General features: G+C 39.1%; 1 protein-coding gene across 4 annotated transcripts in view; it reads right to left on the bottom strand.

Moving 5' to 3' along the window:
* The window catches only part of LOC102290566 (zinc finger protein 469), a 218,745-nt gene extending 204,269 nt beyond the window's left edge, over nt 1-14,476 (bottom strand). For 2 of the 4 annotated variants that reach the window (XM_042229024.1, XM_042229025.1), the window contains exons 1-2: nt 14,178-14,476; nt 730-789 (exon numbers count right to left, since the gene is read on the bottom strand). The gene's annotated coding sequence lies outside the window, so the exon portion shown is untranslated. The remainder of the gene's footprint in view (nt 1-729; nt 790-14,177) is intronic. The other 2 variants (XM_005943707.3, XM_042229026.1) reach the window with 1 other exon arrangement.
* Nucleotides 14,477-16,815: the final 2,339 nt, after the last annotated feature.

Genomic DNA, 16,815 nt, shown 5'->3' with positions numbered 1-16,815 from the left:
CCTTTAATATTATGCTATGTGAATGCTTTTTTCCCGCATTTATAAAATAAATCTACTACACTGAAAATTGTGACCTTGTATTTCTGGTAAAAGGCCTAAAAGTTTTGCAATTAAATGTTTACCTTTACAGAAGGATGTTAATGTGTTTGTTTGTTTGTTTTTTACCACAGATGGTCATGAAAGACAGACAAATTGAATACATTATACAATACTTACATTAATTGAATCTGTATGTTATACTGTGTAACATTAGAAGGTCACATACATGGCATTTGGCACTAAAGATACATACAATCACATACAGTTGGTATACATGCATTACAAAACAATAATTGGCTATTAATTCATCCATCCATTCACTTCCGCTTATCCTTTTCAGGGTTGCTGGAGCCTATCCCAGCTGCCATAGGGCGAGAGGCGGGGCACACCCTGGACAGGTCGCCAGTCTGCCGCAGGGCTAACACACAGAGACAGACAACATTCATGCTCACATTCACACCTATGGCCAATTTAGACTGATCAATTAACCTGTCCTCACTAACTGCATGTCTTTGGACTGTGGGAGGAAGCCGGAGTACCCGGGTAGAATCCACGCAAACACGGGGAGAACATGCAAACTCCACACAGAAAGGCCCCGGCCTGATGGGGAATTAAACTCATTTTTGCTGTGTAGTAACAGCGCTAACCACTGTTCCACCGTGCAGCAGCAAAAGTAATTTCTCACTTAACTGTTTGAGTTCCTGTTGGAGATGTACCTCTTTGAGCTCTCTGTTGCTTGGTCCCACCCTCCTGTGAGAGACCAGAGGAACAGTGTGTTACATACACAGAGTTATGTAAAATAAGATTCAGATCAGAACCAAAAAAGTCTGATATATCACAAAGAACATGCAGAAGAGCTAAGGCACACATCGATCTTGATGAAAGACAAATACGCACAACAGGATGTTGCCAACAAAATCAGGAAAAATAAATGCTTAGTGCACAGAAGTCAGACTCCTTTTAGTACATGTAAACTCTCCGAGCACATGTGGGCTGCATAAGAAAAGCCATTAAAAAAAGCAATTAAGAAACAAACAAACAAGCAAACACATAAAAAACACCTGCAAATTTCCCACTCTGTCTTTCAACATACAGAAGTGAAAGTAAATGTTTAAGACATTCACTTTTGATGAGCCAAACATTTACAGAACATATGCTGAAGAGGAATTAGTGCGTTTTCAACAATGTGTCTCACTTTTTCCACATTCAATCAGTCAACTGACATTACAAAGAAATACAGCAGTCATAAATCAAAGAAATGTGTTGGCATAACCTGTTGGCATAGCCACCTTTCTTGAGTTTGCTAAGACGGGCCATGGTTAATGTCTTAGTCAGTAACACTGCTATAAAACCGACAATGATTCAAACCTCTGGCAAAGTTGAAGTTACCAATCTGAACAACCATTCTCATGTTGTGATCCATTCTTAATTTGCAACACAATGCCTTTCAATTCAAAATACAAGAAAAGATTTTAAAGCTATCCAGCAGCCCTAATTGGACACTTGGCAGGCCAACTTTTGTCCGCGGGCCATATTTTTGACCTGCCAGCCTCATGCTTACTGGAGCCAAATAAAAGTGACTCTTCAGAGTCACAGCATTGTTTTCCAACTCTCTCAGAAAGCCAACAATGAAACAGTAGGATTGCTTCAGCTGTTGAAAAGGGGAAAAAAACCCAGCCCTGGCAAACTAAACAGTGCAAACAATACTAATCAATCAGAAGAATGACAACAGAGCGGCCCAGCCCAAACACTGCAGCGGTAAAAACGGAATGTCAAACACTGGGATCACATATTTTTTGGTAAGACACAAAAGAGGTTCATGTGTGCTGCATGCACAGCAACAGCTAATGGAATATGATTTCTCCAGGTTCAACAGCAACATAAAAGCAAAAGATAGGAATGGTTTTGGAATGGCGCATAAAGCAATGGTAACAATGATACTCAGTGAAAACACAGCGGCTTCACTGTTTATCCCGAGTCTGTGCCCACAGGAACATGTGTTTTTATAAACGTCTCCAATTACTGTTTTCATTTATTCACAAATTTACTTCAGGACAATAACATACCCAGCAGAGCAATAAAAATATGTATGACAATGGATGCCAGCATTTTACAGCTTGCTTTAAATAAAACAAATAAATATTCGGCAAAACTTAACTAAATAAAACACGAGTCTGAGATATAGAGGCCTGCCAGAACAGCACAGACAGTTGCTTGTGAGAACATGCTAGGTCCTTTAAAATCAGCTTAGGGTTGAGGAACATTGAAAGTATGTTTTCCTGGTAGCCTCCGGCACAAAGTGGAAATGCTGACAATGAGTCATTTTAGAGAACAGCTTGGCACGCGGTCCTATTTCCAGCTGAACTCAGCCCAGCTGGATAGTGACAATCTGTAATTTATATCTGGTGGTGTTTGAAAAAAGATGCAAAACAAGAACGAGAAAAAAAACACCCCAAAAACTTTTACTTTCAAAACTTGATTTTCAAAGCTTGTTGCCAGACTGGAACTATGATTACTGTACCCCACTTTCGAGAGGGACTTAAACTATATTAAGCACTGTTTTGTTAAAGTGCAACACGAGCATGACCTGCACTTTTTTTCAGAAATAAATACGACAAATTTTATGGTTGAAAAGTCAAGGATAAAGCTAGAAGTCTATATAATTTCCTCCTAAGCAATATCACGTGCTAGTTATGGAGATTGATCCTCTCTGTGGACTAGGCACTAAGTAAAAACAACACTACCCAGTCGTGATTCTCTTTTTCATGACAGAAGTCACGGGTATATCCGTTTCTCAACCCTGTGGTGAAAGTTAGACTTGTAGAGCACAGCCGCATGTGGAAGTCATTGAGAGCAATTAGAGTACAGTAGTTGAGACACTTATACAAACTGTGCAATATGTACACAGAAAAAAGCCACAGTGTGCATCTAGGTCTAATGTACAAGAGGTTTGTATGCAGGCTAGCAAACATGGGTTAGAGCACCATATGGTTCTCTGGGCTAATAGCCAGGGCTGATTAGCCTCAGAGACACGTGAGATACATAAAGCAGATCACTAACAGGTGATGAAGAGGAAACAACAAAGGCATGCTAAACAGAGTGTTTGTTGTTTTAGCAGTTTACTGACCTTACAAAAAATACCAAAGAACAATGGCTGCTAATAAAATTTACTGGGAATAGTGTGTGACAGACAGAAATGACAAGACAACTGTACTGCCACAGTATAGTTTTGATATTACACTGGGGGGGGGGAGGATTATCCTGTTTTATGCACAAGAATTGAATCAAGGTGGGCTGACTGTGCTTAGTGTGTAATACTGGAAAGCTGTTAACTATAAGCCCACGTTTTTTTTCAAGGACCACGAAGTACACAGTGTACCTTTTCTAGGCCAAACACTGAGATGTATCAGTAACAGACAGAAATGACTGGCACAAACACTGGCTGCACATGAGGATGTAATCTGTTCTTATCAAATCATTGCAAACATGTCTTTCAGGTTACAATGAATCATAGAGGCAGAAAGACAGCGCTCTAGCGTGTTTGTTTCACGCTCTAGAAATCAGATATTGGCTTCATACTTTGGTGATAGTGTTCACATGCTCATTTTAGCTGGCTAGATGGTTGCTAAGCATTGTTATCTGGGAATGGAGTCATTCTCTCAGCAGCTCCTTCAAGATCCCAGTCAAAAACGTAGGAGTTTCCCAGGATTAACTGTTTAACCTGCCAAAATACTAACTTTTTTTTGTTGTTTACTATCACTCAGAGAAGAAATGACTACGAAAAGATAAAGTCAAATGCCCAGTTGGCTTAGGCAGGCTGAGGTCTCATCTTCCTTTTTCTCTCTAAAGTTACGGATTTCCTTCACCGCTGATGCCTCTGGCTTCCCACCATCATCACGAGAGCTAGCCAGAAAGATGAGCTAAATAAACTGTATCACACTGCAACCCCTTTTTCAGTGGAAAATTGTGTTTTCTTGTGTGTTTGAGAACACCCACAGCTGTTTTTGCCACTTCTTCTGTGCTTTTCCTGACATAGATCATTTAGGCAGATGTACACTCCACCTGGGAGTTTGGTTGGGAACAGCCAAACCTCTCGTGTTTATTATGGATATGAAGCACGTCCTGTCTTAAAGAATTATCAATGAATCGCTATTCTGAATTGACCCTGAGCTTCTTGCCATTAAACAGATCCTAACCAATGAATGATCCATTCTTCCCAGAAGCTAAACACAAATGCAGAAGAAAGTAGAGACCTGCAATGCCTTCAGAGAACACAGAAAATGCGTGCATAGAGATGTATGTACTTTGGCTGGAAGCGCCATAGAAAGCCTAACATCAAACATGTTATTCTAACAGTCATTTTACATTTGAAATATTTCCGAACAACATTTATGAAAATGTAGTGCAATCAACCAAAAATCTTAAGTTGAAAACACTTCAGATAACCGTTCGTAAATTATCCAAGGTAACTAAGGCCACTGTGTATGCGTAGGTGTTAGTTCTCAAGGATTGGAAGTACTCATTCCAACTCTGAGAACTGCCAAGTGCACCAGTCTTGCCAAGATGTTGATGAAATGATCCAAGAAATTAAAGAAACAATTTGGTGTAAAGAATGTAAGCTGACATGGCCCTGCACCATGGTGCTTGGAGTAATTAGGAACAAATCACATTTTAGTGAGGGAACTAAATGTATTTGCTCACTTATACACATGGCAAGTGTAAAATTCACCTAATTTATGTCAGAAACGATGGTCAGCCATTGCACTGCACTAATTTTATAAAGTTATATTTTGCATTTGTGTGTTAAAATATGGATCCACTGTCCTTACATGTGGTAATGATGGTCAGTTATGCACCCTGGGATCACCAGATCCAAACTCACCCGTATGAGAACATGAGCAGATCTGAGTACCAAATTGGACAAACTTAATGTTGCTAACCTAAGTTGACACAAAACATCCCTTATTTTAAAAAATCCTCTGCAGCTGGTTGGTTTTTTCCATGTATGTTTTTTTTTTCTTTGTTCCGTTTCAGTTTTTACAGTAGATCTATACATACATGGTCCAAATTTCTGTCAGCAGTACTGAACAAGCCCATGGATGTGTCTTCGAAAATCTCCTAAATCTGCCCAGCATGTTCCTCTATTCCCCCTTCACAGTCCCAACCCCCTCATCATCTTCCTCATCATCTTCATCTGATTCCAGGGAACTCTAAGGCCATTTAAGCTCCTCGAGACATATGAGCCCCTAACACAACAGCAGATGCTATAGCACTGTGTGGGCCTAAAATGTGAAAGCATGCATAGCAGAAAGAGCAGAATTGATATATTGAACTAATACACACACACACACACACACAGTCACACACACACGCAGCAACAGTTCTGACAGAACTGAAACAATAATGACCGAGATCTGTCTAATCAAAATGCAATCACTCAGCACAAGCAGTGACTTCTGATTTTAAGCCCCGGAGTGGAGGTCCTAGTCAATAATGACCTAGATCAGATGTCTTATCATAAGATATAAATGTGAATACCTCTGTTGTACGGTAATATTAAATATCATCCAGAACTACTGTTTACACAGTAATTCAGTTCTACAATGATGTAATGTGGCTAAATTTATAAACAAAACATAGATCAATGAATAAGACGAACAAAGATAAAATGCTGCTTTTTAGAATCTAATAAACCATTAAGATCACATGGACTGCTCTGAGTCTATATGAAGAATCCAGCAGACCCATTTTTTGATTTCGTTTTAGAATGACACCATTGTTTGCACTATAATCTGTTTGATATTACTGTCGGTTACTGCATTTTCCGCAAAACTGCAAAATGTCTAATAAAATACATAATGCATGTGCTTCCAAACCAACCAAACCAAACCTGCCAACTTCAAATAATAAACAATAAAATAGAAACAATCATCAGAAATTCTTAAGCCCACAGTTTTAGAAGCAAGTATGCAAAACAGCATATTGAATTTGGGTGCAGGACAGAGTGAAAGAGTTTAGAAAAACAGTCACTGAGTCTCCGTTCAATTTACTTCATTTATATTACATAATTACAGTTAGGTCCATAATTTGCTGAGCAATGACACAAAGTTTTCAAATTTTCCTCTGTACAAAAAAACAGATGTGTTTTGGGTGTTTCAATAATCAATAATAAAGAAGTGGTGGATGTGCAGATTTTCACCTTTGATTCAAGGGGTGTAGCAAATGTTTTCATTACAGAAATTATTTTACATAGTATCAAATTTTCAAGAGGCTCAAAATTAACTGGACAATGAACTGTCAGTTTCAAGGCATTTCAGGAGAAATTCATCAGGGAAAAGATTTGGATTTGATTCAGGCACTTAACTTGAATCCGGTAGCTGTTCTCTGGAAATCTCAATATGTGGTCCATAGAGATATTGAAAATGAAGGACTGCACTGGCCAGCTCAGCAACACCGAAATGCCTGGGACTCCACAGAAGCCACTGAATTCTTTCCTTGGTTAAGAAAATTAACATCACAATCTAACTAAGCCAAGAAGACATTTAAGAAGGTAGGCATATCACTGTCAAATTGTACAACTAAGAGAAGCATTCATGAATACAAACACAGAGGATTTACAAAAATGTGCAAAACAAACCAAATGTATTTGGACTGAAAATTAACTTGTATGTAGAATGTACGGAGAAGGAAAGAAAGAGCTCATGATCCAACGCATATCACATTTTCTGTCAAACATGGTGGGCGCAGGGATACCAGTGGGGATTGGGCAGTAATGTCCTTTGATGATGTGACTGCTAATAGAAGCATCAAGATCAGGCTATACGCTTTAGTCAGATTTAAACAAATGCTGTTAAAAGAATGCAAATGAATAATGACCTAAAGCTTACTAGCTTCTCAAGTCAAAGAAACTAGATGTTCTTCAATGTCCAAGTCAGTCACCTCATCTCAGAAGAGCTTTTCAGGTACTGAAGACAGAACTGAAGATAAAGAGATCCACAAATGAGCAGCAACTGAAGTTGAATGCAGTAAAGCGCTAGAAAAGCATAATCCTCAAATGCAGGTGGTGTTTTAGGCTTCAGGTTTATTCATTTAAAATTATATTATATTATATTATTACTTTTGAGCCTCTAACATCGGGAGGTTGTGCAGAAAAATGACTGTAATTCCAAAATATTTATTACAACAGTTTCGTTAAAGCTGAAAGCCTGCACTGACAATTGTCTCATTGTTGTCCCTGAAGTGTACCTGTGCTATTTAACCGCCCAGATCAATATCCCACACTTGACTAACAGAAAGCCAAAAGACAAAGCTCACAAATAATGCCATTATTTTATATTAAAATATAAACATAATGTAAAAAGACACAGGAGAGTAATATAAACTGGCACCCCTGTCAGGCACTCATACACAGACAGTACAGCTAGCACACATTCTCAGGAATCCACTGTCATGTTTCTGTCAATATTTCTTCAGGTAGCACTCGCTGCATTGTCGCTAGGAATGTTTCAAAGGCAAAGAGAGAGCCAGTTCACTAACGCTCACTTCTCGTTCATTCCTCTAATTCACATCTGCTATCTCTGACGGCAAATTGATCTCAACACAACATCAATAACCGCTTTGTGACCTAATTGTAATGAATGACTTCAGCAATTACATCCTGAAAGTGTAATTAATCCCCTCCTGATTTCACTGCAGGGTGTATCTATCATAACTTTAACAGCAAGCTGTTAATCACTGAGGTTTTTGTGCATGTGTACAAAGCATTATTGGGAAGTAGAGATGAAGAAGGCAGGATAAGGATCGACAAATACACTAGGCTCTATGTGGTGCATTCAATTTGGTTATTTTAATACTGGTTTAGCATATGAAGATTAGCTTAGAGGACCTACATATCGATGACTGATTATCTTAGATGAACCCTTACTGGAAGTTAGAAAGGTCAGGGGGGAAAAAACACATAACCTGTGAGAATGTGCAATTGTGTTTTTCTCATGAGAGTCTAGCTAGTCCCAATAATCATTAAATTATGGTAGACAAACTTGGAGTAAAGTTAGGTTTAGGTTTTAAGTCAGGCAACTAGTCATTTGGGCTGTGGATAGGGGAAGATGCCAGGAAATGAATATAAGTCAATGTAATGTCCCACAACATGAATAAAACAGATGTGTCGGTGCGTGTGCTTGCACCAAACTATTTTACCCACAGATCACATGATCATGAAGAGCTGAACCAGATGCTGGAGAATCACTTTCATAACAAATGACCATCCAACACACAAACCAACAACTTCAGTGCTAATTGTATCATACACTGCAAAATGTTACTGTTACTACATTGATCTTTGATAATCATAACATTATCAGTGACGATCAAACATTATTATGCATGTTATTGTGCAATGACCTTGTGCCACCTTTTTTCCTTGCAAGAAATGACTGATGTCATGTGAAGTGTTCTTTAAAGCAAGATCAGAAGTTTTTGGTTTTCATTTTTTTTTTATTCCTCCTTGTTAACATTTGATTCATCCCTCGGTCTTCTGGGGTCCACTACCATCCACACTCACTTCATCACGTTGCTCAGCAGTGACAGCACAGCCTTTGGGTGTTTCCTGATCTTGTCTCTTACTTTGTAATTGCACTAAACTATTGCTGATCCAAGGCACAGCTGGGTGCAACAGCATTCACCTAATTCTCTTCGGCTGTGCTGAGCTATTCAGGCAGGGCACATCCCTAAAATGAAAAGGTTCTTGTTCAGCACTGATTGCATACATAACTGTCAGAGTTGGAAAGTTACCCCCCTCCGCCCTGCCCCTCCACTTCCACCATAATCATCAAGAATGCACAAAACCCCCGATTGGACCTGAACACCAACACTTGAGCCAATAAACAGTCTGAGCAAAGAAGTTCACATCACATCCGCTTTCCTCTGTTCCTAAATAAAACCAAGCATGTGATATACTTGACTGTGAGTGATTTAATGAGGATCTGTTTCTAGTTTTCTTTTCAATTTTGCCACACACCTTCTGGAGGTTGTTAGGGAAAATTAATAGAGCAACGTGATGTGACAGGAAGCAGATCAGAGGATGATTAGAGATGAACAGTGTGTACTAATCATGACCAATAAGTGAAGAAAACCAGATTTTGGGAATGACTTAGAGTTAAAAAACGTTCCCAATAAACAATGTTATACGAATAAATCTTGAGAAAAAATAAATAAAAGCTGAAAAAACATCAAATTTACTAGGTCTTTCTGAGGAACAGTCACTTGGTGTGAAAAGGTTCCCAACTGTAGACCAACCAAAGCCATGAACACTGAGGGTGTTTTCACACCTGAGTTGTTTAGTACGTTTAAATTAAACTCTGTTTCAATTTCCCACTTGATGCAGTTCATTTATAGAGATGTAAAACACTGTAAAAACACCCTTTGGAACCCTTTGGAGAAGGCAGTCTCAATCCAGTTCCAATCAAAAGAGGTTTGCAAGTTTGCAAGCCAGGTATGCTTTGGCGTGCAGGAGAGTAAGACAGACACATAGAGTACACAAACTGTAGCAATTAGACATAAAAAGAACAAAATTGCCCAGATAAATACGAATATTGGAAGTAAATTCTCCAGTGTTGTCCACTAATCCAGAGCATAAAACCTTGCCTTCACCCAAGACAACTTTGGCCAATAGGCAAACTGAACATTCTCACATGATTTCTAGGAATGCGTTTTAGATCTTTGGTGGGAAACAAATCATACTTTGTGAAAAGCTACAAGTTTACAAACTTATCAAGGGATATGGACCAAAGTAATGTGAGAAAACATTCTGAGATGCATGACTATGCCTGTGTTATGACTGATGTTGTAGGGTTATTGTTCAGTATGCAAATTTCAGTGTGCAGGTGCCTCTCCGTGAGAAATGTTTAGCGTCTCTTTGAACTGGAAGTTGATGCCAGTTCATTTGGTGCAGGAGCTGTTCTCTTGCAAGAAAATAAACAAGTTATAGATCACAAGGCTCTTGCCTTGTTATTTGCTTCACAGAACTTTGAAGTTTACGTTGGATTGAGTGTGCTGCCTGTACGAGCGTTTACCGATCAGAATCCATTAGTGTTCCTTTTCCAAATGCGCAACTCAAACCAAAGACTTAGGTGCTAGTCTTTATTGCTGTGTGATTTTAATACTGGTTTAGTATATGAAGATTAGCTTAGAGGACCTACATATTGATGACTGATTATCTTAGATGAACCCTTACTGGAAGTTAGAAAGGTCAGGGGGGAAAAAACACATAACCTGTGAGAATGTGCAATTGTGTTTTTCTCATGAGAGTCTAGCTAGTCCCAATAATCATTAAATTATGGTAGACAAACTTGGAGTAAAGTTAGGTTTAGGTTTTAAGTCAGGCAACTAGTCATTTGGGCTGTGGATAGGGGAAGACTTGCAGATCAACTGGGCAAAAGACCTGCAACTGACAAATAAAGGCTATCTCATCTCATCTCAACTACAAAAATAGTAAGAATAATGTGTTGGCTGATGCCTTGTCTAGATCTTTGGAACTTGCTTTTTGAATTAAACATTTAGAGGAATGTTAATTCTTGTGAAAGGAGGTGCTACGACTGATGTCATAGGGTTGTTGTTTAGCATGTAAATCTCAGTGTGCAGGTGCCTCTCCGTGATTGGTGGATCCAGAAGATGGATTGGTTATCTAGCTGGAGATGACATATGTTGAAGCTGCCATGGACTGCCATTCATTCATCCTCAGCTCATCCCAACAAAGAGTTCGTAGGGGTGGACTGCCTTTTATTTTCATTATAGCTTTCTTTTGTTTGTATATTTTGATTAGGTAAGTTTGGTAAATTCATTTTGTTTGTTGTTTTGGCACCCTGAAGTTATAACCAGCTAACGAAATAACATATTGTAAATAAATCATTGTAGAGTCGTACCAATTGTGTGATGTGGCAGCTTGAGGTCTGACGAGGATGGATCATGTTGTGGTCTGGCCACCCTTAGGCGGGCCATAACAGATAGAGTACAGAAACATCCTTGCCATGGATGGATAAGGATCTTCAAAGTCCCACTGGGAAACAAACCCATGCAGAAGTGACCAAGAGCAGCAGAGCTAAGAGCCTGTCGGAAAAAAACAGCTGTTGGCTAGCCATCTAAATATAGTGGTGGTTGACAAGAAGCAGAATATATGACAATTGTGCCTCATAGTACCATCAAAAAGAAGCAGCACAAGACGACTGACAAGTACAAGAGGATGAAAGAACAACTGGAAAATATGTGAAAAGTGAAGTCTAGACTGTTCCCAGTGATAATAAGAGTTGAGAGAATGGCTCCAGCAGATTCCAGAAATAACATCTGAGGTCTATGTCAAAGAGTGCAGTCCTAGGAATAGTTAAGATACCGCAGAACTCTCTGTCAGTGAATACACAACATTTGGCTACTTTATAATAGTAGGATAGCTAATATAATTCTCATGGAAATTAACCAAACTTCAAAGCTTTTCTTGCCAAGACAGAATATTTTGAATATTGAATATTTTTGAATATTGTCCACAGCTGTAATGCTATATTAACTAGATATTGTCAAAAAAAATTATTTTTCATTAAACTTAGTGTCTTGTTAATAATAACATGCATTCCACCTAAGTGAAGTAATTCAAGGGCCCTGGTATTGTGCCTGTTGGGTCACTTACATAATGGACACATGATGCAGTAACAGCCCATGATGCAACAGCCTTTTAAACAAACACGGTCACTTGTAAAATGAGGGCCAAGCCTCTCTCCGTTAATAAATATCTCACTCCTTAGAACACTCTCAAATAATCTCCTAAATAAATCCAGTTGTCCTCTCTTCAAGCTCTAGACTAACGTGACCTGGATGGTCTCGAGAACCCACACAGACACTCTATTTCCACCCTAAAACACAGACACATTTTTACGGTGAGCCCAATCTGAAAAATATAATTACGTCTAAGTTAAAACTCTTACTCCCCCTTTCTCCCCCTATTAAGTAGCTGACCATAACTTCTTGTAAGAACTTCGTAAATTGTAATGCTCATTAGTTATTACAAGATGATTTCTATACTAAACATCTGCCAGCTGTTTTGAAAACATCTGCCATTACTTGTAAACATGTAGGCTTTGTTATGGTAAGATGTCTTATTGTACTATTTTTCTTATATAGAAAACATGCTGCAGTGTAGCTGTTCTCTTCCTTTTCCCTGTCTCTTTCCCAAAACTCATATCTGTCTTAATCTTTTATCCCAAGATCCTCTCTGTCTCGTCTCCCCCTCACACTTAAGTAACACATGCTGAATTGCACATGCAGATTCTGTTGATCGCTCCATTTCTGCATTATCTTTGAATGTGAAATCTCTATGCTCATTCTAGCCTGGAATATGTTCAAATACTGAACAAGGCTTTCCTTTATCTCAACTTTTAGTGACTCTGGTGGCAAGCTGTTTTGTGCAAACTGGGATCAAGTAAGCTAACAAATGACTCGGCCTTGGGCTCGAAGCTTGTAGCACATCCACAGAATACCAAAAGGAACGTTTCTGGTCGACATTAATGCTCGGATAGGAGGCAAGTAGCTCAATTTATTAAGCCTCATAAACACTCTTGCCCCTGGATATACACTAACACACTGTAAATTCATGCGAGCCAGCCACATACACTCACACATACAGAGTGACATTATAGGACTCGTGGTGGGTTGATGGGTGATTTTAACCAGAGATGGTGGGATGAAGGATCAGAGATGGGTGTTCAACTGTCCCCGAAACCTCTGAGTCCCTGTTTTCCTGGCCTGACCTTTTGAATCAGTCGAACCCAAGAAAATCATGCTCTGAGACATCAGCCAATTGCGGCTCCAGACAAATCCATGTACTGCATGCCATCTTTGGCATAATCATATTTGTAACCATAACAAAGATAAGAGAAGGAAAATCAAACGGGTCATCTCAGAGTACTTACATTTGTGTTCAATGAAAAGGGTACATTCAGTTTTCCCTTTCATCACATGAGAGGGCTTTCTGGTGTTAACAAACAAGCAGTCGTTCTCCCATGGGATTAGAGTTGGGCTTTTCCCAAACTAGACAACCTCTCTCAGTCCCTAATGTCTCTGGAAACAGATGATTATTCTGGCATGTTAAAACTCACAAAGTGTAAATTTTCTTATCCTGATCCACAAGAGTGCCAGAGTCACAGAATTAGATTCAACGTTCCAGATTTTTCACTGTACTGGATGCAAATATAATAGAACAGCCTAGGCTGTTCATATTAATCCATAAAAATAGTTTGCTGAATGAAAGTCTTTCCATAAATCTTGTTACATGGAATGAGGCAATGTTGATCTTATTAAGTTCCCTGCAGCTTAAGTTAAACAGTAGGCCCTCCATAACTAACATAATGAAATTTTACTATGATGGCATTCAGTGCTAATAAAAATGTTAAAGTAAGTTGCTCAAACGAACCACAGACCTTACAGAATAAATTAATCCGGCTGAGACGTTTAATATATGCAAGAAAGGTTTGATGGTTATGGCACTATAGCTCATAAAACAGGCAAAGCTTCTGAGTCAACTCTGATGATTTCTTGCAACCAGCTCACCCATACTAACAGCACAAAAACACACATAAAACAATGCTAATATCACATTAAATGTGATCTCTTTTATGCGAGTATTTAAAAAAAAAAAAAAAAACTTACAAAAACAACAACAACTTGTCGGTTGTGTATATGTAGTTGATTACTGACAGTACAACGAAACTGCCTCCACTTTAACGCTTTTAAATCACTGCTGTTAAAGCTCATTACAGCTTTGTTTGTCTATTTTTAGGTGACATGGCGCACCTGCTGCGCACTCCTAGACGTTAACAGTCTGTATCTGATGACTGCACACTGTGCCAAAGTGCTATGACGCGCCACAACATTTGCGCTCGTTTTTGGAATTACTGCTTTTGAATGAATGTAGGCGGTCAAGTAGAAGCAACTACCATAAAGAGAACAGCAGAAAAGCAGCTCAGACATCATACACCCTGGGTCTGTCAAAAGCAGTTACCCCCTCACGTCATCACGTCCTCGGTTCACCTTCAGGGCAACGACGTAATGCGCATTTCAGTAATCAATACAAACGGCCGTGGAATTATCTAACTTACCTCTGAAGCTGATATCAGATGCGTGCGTTCAGCCGAAGGTCTGAGCTACCAACTTATGCAGTTTGTTTAGAGAAACTAGGAAGTATTTTGTAGCTGTTGTCTGGTTGCCTCTGTACCCCTCCTCTCTCACACATCTGGTCCCCAAACTAAAGGAGGACCTCCCATTCAGGCAGCTTCGGCTGGACTCTGCGGCACCCACTTCTCCTCAAAGGTTTGACTATTTTTCACGATTCAGGGAGTTCCCTATGCTGTCTCAATAAAATACCATCCAGTCTTTGAAACTGAACAATCTTTACATGGTTCTTAATCCTTGCGGGCTTTTTTCTTTTCTTCTCTCTCTCTCTCTGTGTGATTTACCAACGGCACCTGAACTTCTCGTGGCCATTTTAACCCTTACAAACTGTTCTGGTCAGATTTGACTCTTTTTGGCTTTTGACAACATCAAAAATGTCAGTCTGGTGCCTGAAATTTGATTGATTGTTCTTGAGTGACCCATTAACATTAATTTCAGACGCACCTGTGTGGGTTACTTGAATCAAGGAAAATTGTAGTTTTGTGCAGTCTTGAAAGTGTGAAACTGTACGTGCTGACAGAAGTCAGACTTTTGGATGTTCTGGTGTCTAAAACTCTACATACTGGTCTTTGAATGATCAGGGGGTCTCGAGAGAGTGAAATAATAAAATAGCATGTAGGACTGATCATATATGATACACATGAGGAACAGACACAATATAGAAGTCAGAGGGTGCCTTGAGGAGATACAGGGTGACTATATAGTTGGTTAGCATTGCTGTCACTTCACAAGGTTTATTTAGTTGTTATTCTGTGTTTGCTCAGATTTCGCAATCAGCATTCCAAAATTGGAGGTATTTGTCTTTGATGTATGGATGTAAAATTATGGAATTGTAAAAACTATACACAACTATATTTTGTATTTCACATAGTGTCTAAATTCTTTGCACTAATAAATATTTATGTTGTTGTTTTTGAGGTTTATATCAATAAGAAAGCTGGATAAATAATAACTTATAAGTTTGCACTTCTTCCCACTTTGTATGTGTAAACTAAAGCAGCAAATGTGAAGCTATATTGTTGTGTATTTTTGCTTTATTTTTGTGTATTTCTTTCTAAATTACTTTCTGTATACTGTTTACATATTCTAAACGAATGCAACAGAACAATGCATTTGTGCTCGTAGACATGAGCGAGATGATCTGCTTAAGTTCAAGCTAAGCAACAGAGTGGAAATTTTAAAAAAAATGAAAAAAACAATCAAATCAAATCAAAATATGTACAAGTGCATCTCTGAACGCACAACATGTTGGACCTTGAAGCAGATGGGCTCTGGCAGAAGATCATCCTGGATGGCACACCTGTCAGCTAAGAACAGGAAACTGATGCTCCAATTTGGATTGCCCCATCAAAATTAAACAACAGATGATTTAAAAAATATAGCCTGGTCTGATGAGTCTTAATTTCTGCTGTAACATTCAGATGTGGTATTTAGAAGTTGGTGTAAAAACATGAAAGTGTGGATCTATCCTCAGTGGCTCAGGCTGCTGCTGGTGGTGTATTAGTGTAGTGGTTATTTTCTTAGCAGGCTTTGGATGTTTTAGTACCATCTGAGCACTGTTTAAGCACCACGATGTACCTAAATATTATTGCTGATCATGTTCATCCATTTATGACCATTTGTTCACCACCTTGTTAAATATGCGCAACAAAGAATTAAGACCGTCCTGAAGGTAAAAGGAGAATCCAACCTAGCACTAGAAACCTGCAACTTATAAAACAGCAGTGAGTGTATGTGGATCCCTTTCTTTTATATTACGATATATTGCGGATAATACCTACTGCAAGCCTGTCAAACAGCTCTTATTAGCAACTTCTCGTTTTATATAGTCTGTTTAAATAATGAATAAAGCTTCAATTTTTAGACCTTCAACCAATAAAAACTGACATTTAGAAGCCCGTGCTGTTTTATGATGCATATAACAGCAGCCATGCTCCTGACTCTGCTCCAACACAGTGATACATCCACCCAGAATCCCCACAATTTCATCTATAAAAATATTTTTTCTCTGTTCATGCGTAACAGAAACCAATTCAAAGGACTGAAATGTTTCTAAAAGCCTTACCTGTGACCTTTAGGAGTAGAGTGAATGTGAGACAGATTTACATCTGCATTTGTCATTAACACACATGGTTTAGAAATTTTTGATCCAAATATGATCTTCACTCATCGCTGAACATCCTAAGGGATGCCTGCCTGTGGATGACGTAGACAAAGAGCAGATGCCAGCAGACCCACTGTCTCTGCAGGTGAACACAGAGCTGCTGAGAAAGAAGGGAAAGATACACGCCTGCTCTCTGCCTGTCACTCCTCTCCTCCTCTCTAAACACACATTCCAGACAATCTCATCTCTCCATCTATCATTTGCTTCAGTTGTCAGCAGGTTATCTTAGAGGCAGCCCACGAGAGAGCCCATAGTTATGGTACCAATTCCAGCTCCTGAATAGAGTCCATAGTTGTAAAAGTGAAGAGCAAGGTCTATCCCGTTCCAAGTCCAAGATTTAATGGAGGGCTCACTGTGAGCAGGGGGTTGTGCCAGCATTTCAACTCAGCTATGGCAAGGGA

This window comes from Haplochromis burtoni, unplaced genomic scaffold (genome assembly GCF_018398535.1).
Source record: "Haplochromis burtoni strain Fernald_Lab_line unplaced genomic scaffold, NCSU_Asbu1 Contig_375, whole genome shotgun sequence".
NCBI lineage: Eukaryota > Metazoa > Chordata > Actinopteri > Cichliformes > Cichlidae > Haplochromis > Haplochromis burtoni.
This window is presented reverse-complemented; position numbering and strand designations above follow the sequence as displayed.